The sequence below is a fragment of the Primulina huaijiensis genome, chromosome 15, assembly GCF_012295235.1.
Source record: "Primulina huaijiensis isolate GDHJ02 chromosome 15, ASM1229523v2, whole genome shotgun sequence".
NCBI lineage: Eukaryota > Viridiplantae > Streptophyta > Magnoliopsida > Lamiales > Gesneriaceae > Primulina > Primulina huaijiensis.
In genome coordinates, this window is record NC_133320.1 from 15,008,544 (window position 1) to 15,027,285 (window position 18,742).

Sequence of the window (18,742 nt, forward strand, 5' to 3'; positions counted from 1 at the left end):
AGCAATGGAATCTGAGATGAATTCCATGCATTCGAACCAAGTGTGGAATCTTGTAGATCCACCTGAGGGAACTGTTCCCATAGGGTGTAAATGGATTTACAAGAGGAAACTTGGGGCGGATGGGAAGGTATTGACCTTCAAGGCGCGACTGGTAGCAAAAGGGTATACTCAAAGACAAGGTGTTGACTATGAGGAAACCTTTTCTCCAGTTGCAATGTTCAAGTCCATAAGGATATTGCTAGCCATAGCTGCATGGTATGACTATGAGATATGGCAGATGGATGTTAAGACAGCCTTTCTTAATGGGGATATTAAGGAAGAGATTTACATGTCTCAACCCGAAGGGTTTACATCTATCGGAAGTGAGCATATGGTATGCAAACTTCAGAGATCTATTTATGGTCTAAAGCAAGCATCTAGGAGTTGGAACCTCAGATTCGATAGTACAATCAAAGAGTTTGGTTTTACTAAGAATCCTGAGGAACCATGTGTATACAAGAAGGTCAGTGGGAGTGCTGTGACATTCCTTGTGCTTTATGTTGATGACATTCTACTCATTGGGAATGATGTAGGAATGTTGCAATCAACTAAGATATGGTTAGCAAGTAAGTTCTCGATGCAGGACTTGGGTGAAGCATCTTTTGTATTAGGAATACAGATCTATAGAGATAGATCAAGAAGATTGCTTGGTCTCACCCAGTCCACATACATTGATACCATCGTGAAGCGGTTCTCGATGGATGAGTCCAAGAGAGGACATCTACCAATGTGTCATGGCGTGTCCCTATCCAAGTCTATGTCTCCCAAGACTGATGCAGAGATAGCGGCGATGACACGCATTCCGTATGCTTCGGCTATTGGTAGTATCATGTATGGGATGATATCTACACGTCCTGACGTGGCATTTGCACTAAGTGTAGTGAGTAGATATCAATCCAACCCTGGTCTTCCACACTGGAAAGCTGTGAAAGACATCCTCAAGTATTTGAGAAGGACCAATAAGTTGTTCTTGGTCTATGGGGGTGGAGAACTGAAATTGGAAGGCTATACCGACTCTAGCTTCCAAAGCGATATCGATGACTCGAAGTCAACCTCTGGATTCATATTCATGCTCAATGGTGGTGCTGTCTCTTGGAAGAGTTCCAAGCAAGACAGTACTGCGGATTCCACCACTGAGGCCGAATATATTGCTGCATCAGCTGCAGCAAAGGAGGCTGTTTGGATTAGGAATTTCGTCCAAGAGTTGGGCGTCATTCCTAATGGAGTTGCTCCTATCCCGGTGATGTGTGACAACACGGGAGCCATAGCTCAGGCGAAGGAGCCAAGGTCTCATCAGAAGTCCAAACATGTATTGAGAAAGTACCACATCCTCCGAGAGATTGTGGAAAGAGGAGAAGTGTCGATCGACAAAGTCGGCTCCGCAGATAATGTTGCTGATCCACTAACTAAGCCTTTACCGGGACCATTATTCGAGAAGCATCGCGAATCAATGGGTTTGAAGTATATGGGTAGTTGGCTCTAGTGCAAGTGGGAGATTGTTAGAGTAGGTGCACGTCGAGCCAAGTGTTGGCCGAGTGTTCACAATGAAACTCTATGTATAAACAGTCTTTATTTTAATAATATTTGAAATTATTGTTTTGGCACATCTTTATCTGTATACCCATGCTAGTTGCATAGATAAAGCCCTTGAATATACAAATAGTAGAAAGAATATGGGATGCTCATATGATGAGTATCATGAAACTCATATTTGGAATACTGTATATTCTAAACGGTTCCTAGTCGATTCAGCCGCCGCTAAGAAGGATATAGGCCGCTCGAGCTTGAGACTAGTATCTGCGATGTGAGTACCATGTTTCATTGGTAGGGGACATTGTGATGTCCGAGCATGCAGATAGGTGCTCCTGGTAGAGTGCACTGAACAACCCTCCATTAAAGGACTTTCCAAGTGGTTCTCACTTATCGAGTGGAAAAGTCCTAGTTTATGGTTGTACACCATTAGTCCTTATGACCCGGGACAACATTGAGACTCTATGTGCTAGAATTACACTTTGACTTGTTTACCGACTCTCATGGGGTCATCAGGTGGCAAGGTTGGGTGTTCTGTCGAAACATATAGGAGTCGATGCATTGTAGTCGGGGATTCACCGCTTACCTACGGGTATGGATATCCTATGTGTTTTTCATGTATATGTAGTTTGAAATCTCTGATCAGAGTATGGTGGTAATTATGAAAGGGGTTTCATAGATTACACCATCGATGCAACTACGACATGACACATAGTATCGATTCATTGACAACTCTCGATAAACCAATGGTTGTCGAATCGGTCGGGATATATGAGTTGAAGGGACCGTACTGTACGCTAACCATAATTGAATGGTTCTTGCAGGCACTATCATTTGATACCTAGGGAATCATGTAAGCGATGCTGCTAGGCGTTTAACATGATTGGTTGGGTACTATCAGACTTGAGTTCTGACGTTCTTGTTATCAAGGAGTTGATAATTAAGAATGGAGCAATTGGGGTATGCTCGTATAAGGACATGTTTAGTCCGAATCACATGGAGATGTGAACCCACGGCTAGTTGTATCAGTGAACCATTGAGGGCCACACAAGTGCTAGCTTTCTAGATCCCGTTGAGAAGTTAAAATAGTTCAATGTGTTGAACGGCTTATAAATGAGTTTATAAGCGTAAAGAAAAATAGAAGTAAGACTTCTATGAGAGAAGTGTAATTTTTAATTTATGAATGTGTTCCTAAATTAAAAGTAGGCCAAGGGAATAATGTATTTGAAAATTGTGATTTTCATAAACATTATTATGGACTAAATTAAATTAATTCAAGTGTTGAATTAATTAAACACTAGTGGACCTAGTAGAGTCCAAATAATTAAATTAATTCAAGTGTTGAATTAATTAAATAACATTGGGCCTTGTAGAGCCCAATTGGAAATAATTATTTAACTAGTGGGCTTGAGTAAAATCAAGTAAGGATTAATTGGGCTCAAATGTGTTTGAGACAATTTAAATTAAAAGTCCATGGGCCCTTTGTAAATGTTACAAGCCCTTTAAGTTTTGCATGCTTGGGAGATGAAAGGTTGGAAAATACTTTTGAATTAAAAATTGCATGGCATGCAACTTTTTGCTTTTTACTTTTCTCACAACCAAGACAAGGAATTAACTCACTCTCCTTCCCTCCTAGACCTAGCTTGGCCTAAATTTCTTGCAATTTCTCTCCAAAAATTCTTCTCTCATTTTGTTCTTCAAGTTGTTGAAAACAAAATACTTCTCAAAGAAAAAAATCCTTACATTTTCTAGTGCAAGTGTAAGGAGGTTCTAGCTTGCAAGTGGTGGGCTTGATTTTGAACAAGGAGCGTTCAAAGGGAGGCTTGAAGATTGTCTACCATACAAGAGCTAAAGTGTTTACACTTTAGTTGGAGCCATTATCAACCTCAAGAGGTTGATAGGTAAAATTTCTTAACACCCTATGTATGACAAAGGTGTTTAGTATATGTTACACACTAGTACAAAACTTAGAAAACAATTTTGTGCTTCCGTTGCGATTTCGAACACCTAAAATCTATCCCTTTCATATATTTCATTGACGTGCTTAATTAAAAATCCAAAATAGAAAAGTTCATGGTCCTCAAATCACACACGAAGTCATTATATACTATTAATAGTTAGAGAGCGTGAGAGAATTTAAAGGATTAATTTGGAAAGGCACCATACAAATCTATAAGAAAACCAATTATTATAGATTCAGTGTGCTTCCACTTATCAATGTAAATTTCTAGATGATTTATCATGAGATCTCGGATTTAGATTTTGAATTTCATTTATCCGTTAAGTCCAACATAGGATACCACTCTAACCTCAACTTTTTTCCCTCGAGAAAAATTAAGGAAATTAATTGAACTGAACCAGTTGAACTGAACGACCAGTTGAGTTGACTGAACTGAACTGAACCAGTTGCTGATCAACTGAACCAGAGCAGCTGCTGACCAACTGAACCAAATCAGCTGCTGATCAACTGAACTGAACCAGCTGAACTGAACCGAACCATACCAACTGAACCAGCTGAACTTAACCGAACCAGCAGCTGACCAACTGAACTGAACCCAACCAGCTGCTGACCAGTTGAACTGAACGACCAATTGAGTTGACCAGTCGAGAAAATGTCCAGCAAGGAGAATTTGATCGTTGCAATTTCAGAAACAGTACAGAAGCTTTCCAAACGGTCATATTCTTGTGTCTAACGTATATAAATTTATTGGGACCTATATATACAACATCTTGAAGATCAAACAAGAGCTTTTGAAGAAGATTCAAAGCATGGGCAGTTAGCATGAAGAAATCAGCTAGTTGAGAGCACAAGCCCTTGTGTGAGGATACATTTGAGATGTACACTGTAACTGATAAATTCCTCACACACAATTCCTCACACATATACAAGAGAGTTGAACTTCAAAGGTTAGTTGAGTGAGTCTTTACACAAAGACGTAAAACATTATGTTTGTAGTCTTTGCATATGAGACATTAAACAATATGTTGAACCACTTGCTGACCAACTGAACCAGACCAGCTGCTGACCCACCGAACCGAACCAGCTGCTGATCAACTGAACCAGTTGAACTGAACCAGCTGAACTGAACCGAACCAGCAGCTGACCAATTGAACTAAACTGAACCAGCTGCTGATCAGTTGAACTGAACGACCAGTTGAGTTGACCAGAGTTGAACATTCGGGAAAATGTCTAGCAAGGCGAATTTGACCGTTGCAATTTCAGAAACAGTACAGAAACTTTCCAAACGGTCATATTCTTGTATCTAACGTATATATCTTTATTGGGGCCTATATATACAACATCTTGAAGATCAAACAAGAGCTTTTGAAGGAGATTCAAAGAATGGGCAGTTAGCATGAAGAAATCAGCTAGTTGAGAGCATAAGCCCTTATGTGAGGATACATTTGAGATGTACATTGTAACTGATAAATTCCTCACACACAATCACTCACACATATACAAGAGAGTTGAACTTCAAAGATTAGTTGAGTGAGTCTTTACACAAAGACTTAAAACATTGTGTTTGTAGTCTTTGCATATGAGATATTAAACAATATGTTGATTGCGAGGTGCTGCCTACAATCTTGAGTGCTAGGAGTTTCAGTTAGGCAAGAGATAAGTCATAAGTTGAAATGGGTTTGTACAAGGTGTTGTATAAATCAAAGTCTTCTAGTGGATCCTTTCCATGGGGAAGAAGGGGTGACGTAGGAGCATTTGAATTATCTGAACATCCATAAACAAATTCATGTCTATTTGTTTATTGCATTAGTGTTCATTTCCACTATTTTAAAGATGCATTTTTTGAAGAATTTTATGTGTTTTTCAAATACCAAAATATTGCCTATAAAGAATTTGATAAAATGCTTCAACTAAAATATTGTTACTCATTCAACTTGCATATTTTTTAAATGATTTACAAAATATTTAATCGGTTTCTACGAAGGATTATTTCGAGTGTCTTCTGCTTGGTTTGAAAACCAAACTCGATTTTATTCATCGGTGTTCAATATTTCAAGAACCGAGCTATTGTAGCTCAACGAAGATCCCCCAAACCGATCCTAACAATGTTTGCTTCTTTGTAATTTTGGTTATCTATGTTGTTAAATTTCAGTTTTAATGTACTATATTTTTTTTTGTAAAGTATGTTCAGAGACTTCAACTGCTCCCGCGTCACTCTTTCTACCTCCTCGAGTAGGATACACTAGAAGACTTTGATTTATACAACACCTTGTAAAAACCCACTCAGATTAGGACTTACCCTACTGCCTAACTGAACTTCTAGCTTATACTGAATGCAGCACCTTTCAGCCAACACTTGTTTAACGTCTGTGTATCAAAGATTACATACACAAGTTTTATTGTCTTTGTTCAAGACTCACTCAGCTATTCAATAAGCTCAATTCTCTGATTTATGTGAGTGATTGTGTGTATGTGTGTGAGTGTGAGAACTGAACAATGAATACCACACGAAGGTGTTCTCACACACTGAGAGAAATAAGGCTTCTATACTATTCTGATAAAACGTTGAAGTGTTTCCTCTCTTCTTGACACATACTTGTTCTATTTATTGGTCTTCACTGATATTCTATTTATAGGAGGAAAACTGATCGTACAGTAAAACTCAATAATTGTATCCATTGCAGCTTGAATGTGTTCCTTGAAATTTGTGTCTCGAATTTTCTGACATCTATCTTGGAACATTTTGTCTTTAAGTGTTGCTGCAATGTCTATTATTGTACTTTGATCATACAGCTGCTTTTGTATCGTTGTGCGTAGCTGGAATCCACATAGATAAGCTTGTCTAGATCTGCAACTGATTCTCCTAACTAGTCATCTGAACCAATCTTCAGTTGTGCTGGTGACATCGATTGACTCGTCAGTTGAACTGATTTCACTCTTTCAGTTGAATTGGTCAGTTGGACTCTTAATCAATTGAGAACTTCATTAGCTGGCCGGACTTTTGAAGGTCTTTTGCTGAACTGCCTGTCAGATGGATAGCAAGTTGAACTGGTCTTTGATACTTCAGTTGGACTATTTCAGTTTGGGCAATCAGTTAGTAATTTCAGTTAGCGTCTTGATAGCTTCAGTTTTGGCTAGGCAACTGATCAGTTCGAAGCCTGATCAGTTTCAGCATCCTGCGCACTTCGATAATTCATTAGTACCAAAATAACAAGTTTTGTTAACATCAAATCAAGATTGCGAACATGAAATGTTCCAACACATACCAAACTGAACTAATTTGAAATTCCGATTCGGTTTATTCAGAAGTTCGGTTTTAGTTTTTTAAAATATCGGTTAGTTCGGTTCGGTTCAATTTTTAATATAAAACGTTGGCTAACCGAACAAACTGAACTTTATAAAAAAATTAAATATTATTACATTTTTAAATAAAGTTTATTAAGATATAAGAATCACAAATTTCTAATAAAATTTTATAGGACAATATAATTACACTTAAAAATATTTATTTTATAATAAATAACATTTAAATATATTTAATTAAATTTTCTATTGCATTTTTTAATTAAAACTTTATTTTCTTTAAAAACCTGAAAATTTGTTTAATTCGGTTAAGAACCAAATGGTCAGATTTTTCGAAAAAAAATTCAGTTAATTAAATTTAGAAAGTTCATTTTTAACCGAATGTCCACCACCCTATTATTATCTAGCACCAGGCGAAGCATGCCACAGATACTTTTTAATCATGTCTCCGCACATATTTGGATTGAAGGATTTAGATTTGGGAGAATATTTTAAGGAAATAGATGATTTGAAATGACTCTATATTTGATGAATTTCCAATTATAGCCATCAAAACGGGCCAAGTCTGTCGAGCCAACCCGTACCGTCGTGAAAAATAGACGGGTTGCTTTGCTAATTTAGTGTATGGATTTAAACGTGTTAGATTTTTGTAGAATTTCATATCTTCCATCCTCATTTATTATATACACCTTCATCTACATCCTCATTTATTATATTTACCTTCATTTACATTCTCATATTCGTCGTTTATTCACTTTTCATCATCATCACCATACCTTTTAGATGATCGAATATTCATATCCTATCAAAATATCATATTATCACCTACAATTGTATTTCTTCAATTTTGAAATATTATTTCGTTGAAGTTGTGTATATTTACCTAATTCTTAGGAGAAGAATAAAAAAAGATTTTAAATAAAATTTAATAAACTAGACATTATAGAAAAATTAATAAAATATTATAAATAGACTATTCAACACCATTATTTTACAGAAATATCATAAGCTTTATACTAATAATTTTATTTATTTCATCTAACTATCACCGTTCAACAAAAGAATATTAGAATTATAATATAAATAAATATATTCAACAAAAAATTATTAACACATTGAGTTGAGAAATTATAATTTTAAATATAATATCATTAGACCTAAGTCCATATGAAAATTGGATAATACATTTAAAATGAGCTAGCACATGTATGAAAAATTTAGGGTTTAAATTAAATGGTTAAATAATTCATATAATTTTAAAAAAAATCATATAAGCAAATATTATAATCCAAATAAAATTATACAAAATGATAGAGAGTTGATCATCATTTTCTTATCTTCAACCTAAACTTAGAAGAGTGAAGAAAATACATTTTTGTGGCCGAGAAGACATGACATATTGTAAGGCTCGGTAAATTAATTATCTGGTAATTTGATATAGTTAAAATAATTATTGAAATTTTAAATTAAATAACTATTATGTCATATAAATTCAGGAAATGTGTTAAAAATATGTATTTTAGAATATCAAAAATTCTAAACAATATAAAATACATCTAAATTCAAATAACACACGAGAGAAAATACATCTGGATTTCAAAAAACACACGAGAGCAAAATAAATGCAAAATCGAGATAAATTGGCACACATTATTATTATTGGTAAATAGATATAATACACATATATAAATACACTCATCTCTCATTCCAACAAAATTAGAAAGGAAAAAAACTCATCTCCAACCTTTTTTCCGTCACTATTGTTTAGCAGCCACAGAAGAATTGTCATAACTTCTCCGATCAAAGTTGAAACTAAAAGGTTCTTGAAGGTTTTGTTCCCCACATCTGTAGCTTCGATTTGAGCTATCAATCTTTTTTTTATGTTCGTTTTTGTTCGAACAGAGCTCTGATCGTGAGTTGTTTATCTGCGGAATTTCCACCTTTTTTTCTTTGGTAATTTGCTTCAATTTCTTGGTTGATTCGTGGTATTTTGGTATGGATTTGAAGCTTAATATGTTAGTTTGTTCTTCCCCTGTTTTCTAGCTCTTTTTTCAACTGATTTTCCAACAACGGTAGCTCCTTTCCGGTATGATTCCAGAGGGTCTCCGACCAACATCACCACGAGACTTCATTGTATGTTCCAACTTCGATTCTTGGTAATTATGAAACTTGAATTTCCAGCCTCTTGTTCGAATTATAGGCTGCCAAAAAAATTTGGATTTTTCGTCCACTTCGAATTAATTCATTTTCATAGTGTTAAATGTGTAGGTTTGATGGTTGAGACGTGTTTGAGTCATTATCTTTGATCCGAGAATTAGTACTGAATTAAATTGTGTGATTATTTTGGGAATTATGATTATTTCCTTTATTATCGGACTTGTTGGGATTTATTGGAGCTATAATTAGTTGAATAGAATTGCGTCGCTTAAAATTTGGAAATTTAAAACGACTTGTTGAATAATTCGGTAATTTTAGTCGAATATGAGATTTAATTTGTGAAATGGAGAATTAGTTGAAATATTTGTGATTTGGTGAATTATTGAGAATAATGAATATAATATTCGACTTTTAAAATTTCTGGAGCGAAGTTTTAGAAAATAATTCTCCTGGGTTTTGAATTTGGTAAAATGATTCAACTTTGAGGATTTTGGAAATACAATTGAAAAATGTAAGTTATTTTTTGTTGTTATTAATGAATTTATTCGGTTTTTTGAATATTAAACCATTATAGGCCGAGGATTTTGAAAGAAAGTTGATAGTTGTGTTGTTGTTCAAGTCAGTTTAGGTATGTTATAGTTCGATAACATACGATGATAACATATAATGTGAGGGCCCGTTATCCTAATAATGATTTATTAACATGTTGGAAACGAAATTCCGGCGTTTGACAAAATATGAATCAAACTCTAAATTCTGGAGTTTGACAAACTGATCAACCAACTGATACGCGCAATTATATTCAGCAACTGAACTTAACAACTGAAATCAGCAGATCTAATAAAGAAAACTGATCAGTTGGAAACCGATCAGTTGATATATTCAGCCGTATGCTTCCTTCAACTAAACATATCTCGGGAAAGAACATTCAACCGACAAAGAGACATAGCAGATAACAACTGAATATGAAACGCCGCACTTCAATCAATACAGCTTAGAACAACGCATTTCGGCTAAAGCAATTAAGACGCCGTATTACAATAAATGAAGCAAAAAATGCCCAAGGAATGATGAAGTGGCAATCAACGGATACAAAGATTCAAATATATCTCAAGTTACCGTTGGAAGGAAAGCTTATAAATATAACGGAAGAACAGCTGCAAAGAAGAAGATACAGATCACTCTATTCAAAGCTTGCTGTTACTCTGTCAAAGTCTTAGCTCACCCTTACTTGATTTATTCGTAGCAGTCAAGGCTACAATTTGAGCTCACTAGCACTTTGTAATAATCATTAAATTCGATAGTGCTAAGATCAGTTACGCACTGAGAACATTTTGTAATACTAAGAGTTTCAGTTTTTGGCAGTGATAAGTCCAAACTGAAGTGGGTCAGTACAAATCTTGTATTCGATCAAAGTCTTTTAGTGGAAATCATATCCTTGAGATAGAAGGGGTGACGTAGGAGTAATTGAAATCTCCAAACATCCAGAAACAATCCTTGTGTATTTTATTTCAGTTTTGTATTCTATCTTTCAGTCAGTTAATTTCCGCAACTACTTTAGTTTAACTGATTGTCATTGACCAGCAAGATTCAGAGAATCAGTTTCTCACCAAACTAAACTCAAAACTCGAAAAGATCAGTTTTAATTGTGAGTGTTTATTCAACCCCCTTCTAAACACTCTTGCTACGTTAATCGATCCTATCAAGTGGTATCAGATCAGTTGAATCTTGTTCTTGAATATTTTTGATCTATAAACTTGCTAGTATGACTTCATTCAACAAAATTCATATGTTCTCCAGAGAAGAATTTGATGATTGGAAAATCAGAATGCAGGCTCATTTAGCTGCACAAGATGATGACATGTGGTATGTCATAACTGATGGACCCATGAAGATTCTAAAAACAAATACAGCAGTTGCCATAACAGAAGGGGCACCACAAAGAATAGAAAAGCCCAGAGATGAATGGACAACTGAAGATAAAAGAAAAGCAAATCTTGATAATGTGGCTAAAGACATTCTGTACAAAACGCTGGACAAAGTAACCTTCAGCAAAATAAAGATGTGTAAGTCAGCCAAAGAAATTTGGGAAAAGCTGATCCAGCTGTGTGAAGGAAATGATCAAACCAAAGAAAATAAACTTTCTGTTGCTGTTCAAAAGTTTGATAACATCAAAATGAAAGCAGGAGAATCAATGCACGAGTATGATGAAAGAGTAAGCAGTATCATCAATGAGTTAAATGCACTTGGAAAAGTGTATACCAACAAAGAGATTGCACTGAAAGTAATGAGAGGTCTTCCCAAGGAATGGGATGTCAAGACCATGGCAATGAGGGAGTCCAAAGATCTGAACCAGATTGAACTTCATGATCTGTTTGCTAATTTAAAGGCTTATGAATTTGAGCTGCAGACCAGAGAAGGAGAACCATCTACCCCTGTAGCCACAACTGCTCTAGCTGCTGTCAGAACAGAAACAATCAGTTCAGTCGAGAAATCTGCTGATCAGTTGAGCAGTGATGCTATGTCACTGTTCATCAAAAAATTTGGAAGGTTCATGAGAAAGAATCAAGGAAACTTCCAGAAGCCATACCAAAGGAATACTTCCAAATATGAATCAAATGCCTGCTACAACTGTGGCAAATCAGGTCACTTTATGGCTGATTGTCCTAAACCCAAGAGGACAGTCAAGGCTCAACTGATAGATGAAAGAAATCATATGAGCACAAAAGAAGACCCAAGGAAGATAAGAATTCCTTCAGAAAGAAACATGAGGTACTCTTAGCTGAAGAAAACAAATCTAAATAGGCAGAAACTGACAGTGAGGAGTCAGAACCAGAAAGCTCATGCAGCTCCAGTGATGATGAGGAAGTCAAGTGCTTAATGGCTAATGATGCAGAAGAAGAATCATCTAGCCAACAGGTATTTGATTTTAGCTCAACTAATTTCACACGAGAAGAACTCATTCTAACACTACATGACTTGGTAAATGAGTATCAAAAGCTTGCATCATCATTTGAAAAAATCAAAGCAAAGTAAACTGATCCCACAGACAATAAAACCAAAACTGATGAATCAGTTGATGGGTTGAGTCTAAAAAGGGAAATTGCTGAGTTAAAAGCAGAGAGAAAAAAAAATCAGTCATTAATCCTGAAGTTGATTCTTGAAAACTCAAAACAGTCTGAGCTCATTCAGTCTTGGAACAAGTCATCTACTGCACTGAATGAGATGCAGAATTCACAAAAATCAGTTTCTGATAAAACTGGTTTAGGGTTCAACACTCAAGGAGAAATATATCCAAATGATACTCAACCAAAGCCAAAAATAGACAAAGAGAAATACATTCATTTTGTCAAAACAGCAGTGATACAAGAACAAATTGAGCCCAGTAAACTGATTGAGCAACCTACTGAGAATATGAACAAGGCTAGAAGATATGGGATTGGTTATAGTAAAAAATTCTCAACTGATTCACAAAGTCAGTCATCAAAGAGGTCTCACAAGAACTATTCGAATAGCTATTTCAATTACTATAACTGCAAGCCAGTTCAGAAGAGATATAGACTGAACAATCAGTTGAATAAAGCTAAAACAAATATTGTATCATCTGTACACTACACACCAAGCACACAAAAGCCGAGAAAAACCATTTGGAATACAGCTACTGGAAAGTCTGTTAGACTAATCCAAGTGTGGATTCCTAAGGGACTAATCAGTTCAGGACCCAAATAGATATGGGTACCAAGTTATATTATATGTGTGATTGCAGGTAACAGGTACAAACAAGAACTCAATATGGTATTTGGACAGTGGATGCTCGCGACATATGACAGGAGATGCAAGTGCGTTATCCCAACTGATCAAATACACTGGTCCAAACATCAGTTTCGGGGACAATTCCAAAGGTAGAACTGTGGGTAAGGGTAAGCTTATCCATGGTAACTTTACTTTTAAAGATGTTCTATTAGTAGAAAACCTGAAGTATAACTTGATTAGCATCAGTCAGTTATGCGACAGTGGATTCTCAGTACAATTTGACAAAAACTCATGTTTAGTCAAAACTTCAACTGATGAAATCATACTAACTGGCAAACGTTGTGGAAACACATATAAAGTCAGTTGGAATGATCAAACTTATGCACCAGTTTGTTTTATTGCTTCCAAATCATCTAAAAACTGGTTGTGGCATAAGAGACTAAATCATTTAAACTTTAAATCCATTGCCTATCTGAGTAAACATGAACTTGTAACTGGTTTGCCCAAAATAGATTTTTCAAAAGAAAAACTTTGCTCAGCATGTCAGTATGGTAAACAAGTACGATCCTCTTTTAAAAACAAGGGATGTAAATCTTCATCCCGATGCTTAGAACTGTTGCACATGGATCTCTTTGGTCCTATACCAGTCATGAGCTTAGGAGGAATGAAATACACCTTGGTAGTCGTAGATGATTTTTCAAGATTTACTTGGGTTATTTTTCTCAAATCTAAAGACCATACTGCTTCGCAACTAATAAAGCTCTTCAAAAGACTTTTAAATGAAAAATCAGTTGGAATTGATCGAATCAGATCTGATCGAGGAACTGAATTCATCAATCAAACTCTTTCAAATTTCCTAGAAAATGCTGGAATTAAGCATGAGCTCTCAGCAGCCAGAACTCCTCAGCAAAATGGTGTAGCTGAGAGAAGAAATCGGACTCTTAAAGAAGCTGCCAGAACAATGCTTGCTGATTCTGGTATTTCTCAAAGATTTTGGGTAGAGACAGTAAACACTGCGTGTTATACTCAGAACAGATCAATGATTAATAAGAATCATATGAAAACACCATATGAGATCTGGCATGGAAGAAAAAGTATAATTACTTATTTCAAAATATTCGGCTGCAGATGTTTTATTCTTGATAATGGTAAAAATTATTTAAAAGCGTTTGATGCTAAATCTGCAGAAGGAATATTTCTTGGATACTCATCAGTTAGTATAGCCTATAGAGTCTTCAACAAGAAAACTCTAAATGTTGAAGAATCTGCTCATGTTGATTTCGATGAAACTGAACTAACTAATAAGCCAACTGATCAAGTTGAGCTAGTTGATCGATTTACAGATATCACTTTGGAAGATGATGACAAAAAATGAAAGTCATGGCTATCAAAACTTACTTCAAACACCTGAACCAGAAGTAGTGGACCAATCAGATGTGCAGGAAGTCGTTGCTGATGATCAGTTGACAGAGCATAATGACAACATTCAAATACCAGTTGATGAAGCACCAACTGAGACTGAAAACTGTGTTCAGTTACCAACTGAAGAAATTGCTGATACAACAAATACTGAGTACAGATGGAGAAAATCACATCCACCTGAAGTGGTAATAGGAAATCCATCTGATCCAGTAAGAACTCGCAATCAAATGTTAAATTTATTAATCTATTCAGCTTTTGTTTCACAACTAGAACCGAAGAAAACTGATGAAGCTCTTGCTGATCTTAACTGGGTAAATGCAATGCAAGAATAGCTAAATCAGTTCACTTATAACAATGTCTGGAACTTAGTTCCAAGACCAATTTCAAAAACTATTATAAGTACAAAATGGGTATACAGAAATAAACTAAACGAGGATGGTTCAGTTGTACGCAACAAAGCAAGATTAGTGGCACAAGGATATAGGCAAGAAGAAGGAATTGACTATGATGAGACGTATGCTCCAGTTGCAAGACTGGAAGCAATCAGAATTTTTCTTGCTTATGCGTCACACAAGAATTTCGAGGTATATCAGATGGATGTAAAGAGTGCATTCCTGAACGGTCAACTACAAGAGGACTGTAATGCCTGAAATTTTATTACGGTAATTTGATATTAATTATCGATAAATTGATGTGATTATAGTCAGAGCAAGTCGAGAGCTGATTTAAAAGGCATCGAATTGAAAATGGAATAGCAATGCATGTACAAGAATAATTGGGCAGTGTTATACGCGCACATGCACGAGAGGAGGCGCGCACATGCGCGCAAGGCTTATCGCGAGGACAGAGGACCTCGCGCATATGCGCGAGACAGGGCGCGCATATGCGCGAGGAGGTGTATTGGTGATTGCCAAGTCCAGAGATGTTGGCGCACAGGCGCGATGAGGTGCGCGCATATGCGCGAGGTGCCCAGTAGCTAAGATTTCATTCCAGAGAATGTCACGCGTATGCACGGGATTAGGGCGCGCATATGCGCGAGTAGTAGAATTGGTTGACGCCGAGACCAGTAGGTCTCGCGCATATGCGCTGGTAGAGGTCGCGCATATGCGCGAGACGTGTAGGGCAAAGAACGAGCCACTTGCCCCTCACCATGCATGATATATATATATAGTCAAACCTCATTCAGTATTCCTCAGAAAGATTCGAGAAAAGCTCCAGAGGAAAGTAGTGAAAATCCTTACGCCTTTTATTTGAGGAAATTGAAGTTTACGAAAGATCCGCCCGTCAGAATTTCAATCCGACTTCAGTATCGTGTTTCTATCGAAGAGAGCTTCCACTAGACGTAAGTTTCTTCTGTTTTTGATATGATTTGAAATTATGGGATTGCCAGAATCGGATATGATTCATATATGGTGTTCTTGACATAGTAGACATCGTATAATTGAAACTGGATTGAAGAACAGATACCGTATGAAATTGTTATTATTTTCGGAAGGGATTTGATTGAGATTTGATATCAGATTTGTATTGTGATTGATTATGAGTTGAGATTGATATCAGTTGATAATTGTATTGCTGGGTATATTGAGATTGTGCAGTTATGCCGTTGAAACCAGAATTTGATTTAGTTCTGATTATATTCAGTATTGATTTGAGTGGTGTATTGATATTATACCCCTCGATATTGTCATTGACATATTGAGTATTGACAGGCTTTGAGTTCGAGACTTCGATAGAGTCAGATCGACAGAAAGAAAGGTATAAATCAATGTTGATCCGGGATTGCACAACTCGAGTTAGATTTGACTTGAGTTTCCCTAAATCACATACTTTACTTTATTGCATTGATACTTGCAATTGAATGAGATTGATACACTTGAGCTATTGATTGATGTATGGAGTCATAGGCTGATTCGCCTAGTCGTTGGCTGATTCGCCAAGTCTTCGGCTGATTCGCCAAGGCACTGGACGTGTAAATTATATCGATGTCGCTTAGGAGTTGATTCATTCCTATCGCTGAGATTCGATATATGTGTTAATGTCCAGAAACTAGGATCCCTAGATTAGATATGAGTCGAGTCTGAGATGACGAGTCAGGAGTTGATTTACAGTGTTATATCCTTTCATGTTTTCAGAATTGATACATGTTACTGATAACTGTTATATGCTTTTGTACATGTTTTATATAATTGCATGTATACATGATTTATACTGGGATTATATCTCATCGGAGTTATCCGGCTGTTGTCTTGTTTGTATGTGTGCATGACAACAGGTGGGACAGGATCAGGGTCAGGAAGAGGATAAGAGAGAGTCAAGATTAGCGTGGAGATCCGGACTTAGAAGTGAATCTGTTCCATTACTTGACATGTAGTAAATGAACAGTAGTCATTGTGAATCACTTTTGTACAGGACTTGTACTATAGACCTGGATATGGATCTTATATCTGAAATAAGATTTATTTCATTGTTGCGCACTCATGTAATTTAAAAAAAAAAATTTATGTCCCACATTTTCTTAATTTCTATATTAGATCTTAATAGTGATTAAAAATATGAATTTGGTTCGGGTCCCCACAAAGTATATGTTGAACAACCCACAGGTTTTGTAAATCACAACTTTCTTGATCATGTATATCATTTGAACAAAGTCTTATATGGCCTTAAACAAGCTCCCAGATCTTGGTACGAAACTCTTTCAAAATTTCTAACTGATCATGATTTTTCTGTTGGATCAGTTGATAAGACCTTGTTCAAATTTGCTAAGAATGATCACATTTTATTAGTTCAAATTTATGTTGATGATATCATATTTGAGTCAACTAACCCCAAATTATGCGAAAAGTTTGCTAAGCTAATGCAGGAAAAGTTTGAAATGAGCATGATGGGTGAACTGACATTCTTTCTTGGACTGAAAGTGAAGCAACTGGAGACTGGTATATTCATTAGTCAGACTAAATATACAAAGGAGCTGCTGAAGAAATTTGGCATGGAATCATGTTCAGCTGCAAATACTCCCATGAGATCATCAGTAAAATTGGACACTGATCAAGGGAGAATATCAGTTGAGGCGACATTATATCGAGGTTTAATAGGTTCATTGTTGTATCTAACTGCCAGTCGTCCTGATACTGTATTTGCTGTCTGTATGTGTGCTAGATTTCAAGCAAATCCTAAGCAATCACATTTCTCAGCAGCTAAAAGAATTTTGAAATATCTTAAGGGTACACAAAATGTTGGGTTATGGTATTTTAAAGACTCTACTTTCAATTTAGTTGGATATTCAGATGCAGATTATGCAGGATGTAAGCTTGATCGCAAAAGTACAAGTGGATCTTGTCAGTTTCTAGGAGACTGACTGATCTCTTGGTTCAGCAAAAAGCAAACATCCATAGCTACCTCAACAACTGAAGCAGAATACCTTGATGCTGGTAGTTGTTGTGCACAACTGATCTGGATCCAGCAACAACTGAAAGATTATGGAGTAATTACAAATAAATCGCCCATATTTTGTGACAATACGAACACAATTGCCATCACCTATAATCCAGTTCTTCACTCAAGGACCAAACATATAGATGTCAGGCACCACTTCATTAGAGATCATGCTTTGAAGAAGGACATCAGACTGGAGTATATTTCAACTGAGCAACAAGCAGGTGACACCTTCACCAAACCATTACCCGAGACTAAGTTTTCTTACTTTCGCAATATTCTTGGTTTAATTGACTTGTCTTAAAATTATTATTGATGTTGTTTTACTAATAAAATTATTTGCAGAAAATAAGAACACAACAAAAAATTGGAAATGATACTTTATTAAGAATAAATCGATTCCATATTACAGAAGATAATTTAGAACCAACTGAATCTTGCCATTCTGTAATCAAATTAGTCAACTCATAAATTCGGATTCTAAAAAATGATTCAGTTGTAGAAATCTTCTCAATTACATGTCATTCCTTCCATAGCATTGCATGTAACAGAACATTGTCATCAACCAGGTCTGTAACATGCCTGGCTTCAAAACGATCAATGTATTTTCTTGCTGTTGCTGCTTGAGCACGAGAAGGAGCAGCACCACTACTACTTATCCTCTGCAAATCATGAATTTTGAACCATGTTGACATCACTTTCGTCAAGACATATTCCTCCATCGTTTTCTTCAACTCTTCTAAATAAGGACTTAATTGTTCAATAACTTGAATATGCATACTGCTGCATGCATCAGAATTACTTGAATCCGACATATTGAACTGTTATTATCTCACATTTTATCTCTATCGTCTTTTTTATAGACAGATGACATTAAATGTTGAATAAGCTAAAGAGTCACGAGTCAACCGAAGCGTTTTTCTCATTTACTCAGGCTTCTTATTTATCAGTTGTTCATTATCAACTGATATCAGTTTGTCATTTATTACTTAATGCTTAACTGATTTCAGTTCATAGTCAACTGATATAAGTTAGCCTTTCATCAGTCCATCTGTTTAAAGTTCGCAATTCATATATATAACAACTGATGAAGTTTATCATTTGCAGGAAAGAGAAAAACAAAGTTAAGCTCATATAAATACT

The 18,742-nt window shown here is 36.0% G+C and overlaps 1 long non-coding RNA gene across 1 annotated transcript; it reads left to right on the forward strand.

Moving 5' to 3' along the window:
- Nucleotides 1-8,558: 8,558 nt before the first annotated feature.
- On the forward strand, nucleotides 8,559-16,666 carry LOC140958462 (uncharacterized). Its single transcript, XR_012171789.1, has 4 exons — nucleotides 8,559-8,651; nucleotides 8,735-8,785; nucleotides 8,876-8,965; nucleotides 16,440-16,666. It is a non-coding gene; the product is annotated as an uncharacterized lncRNA (long non-coding RNA).
- Nucleotides 16,667-18,742: the final 2,076 nt, after the last annotated feature.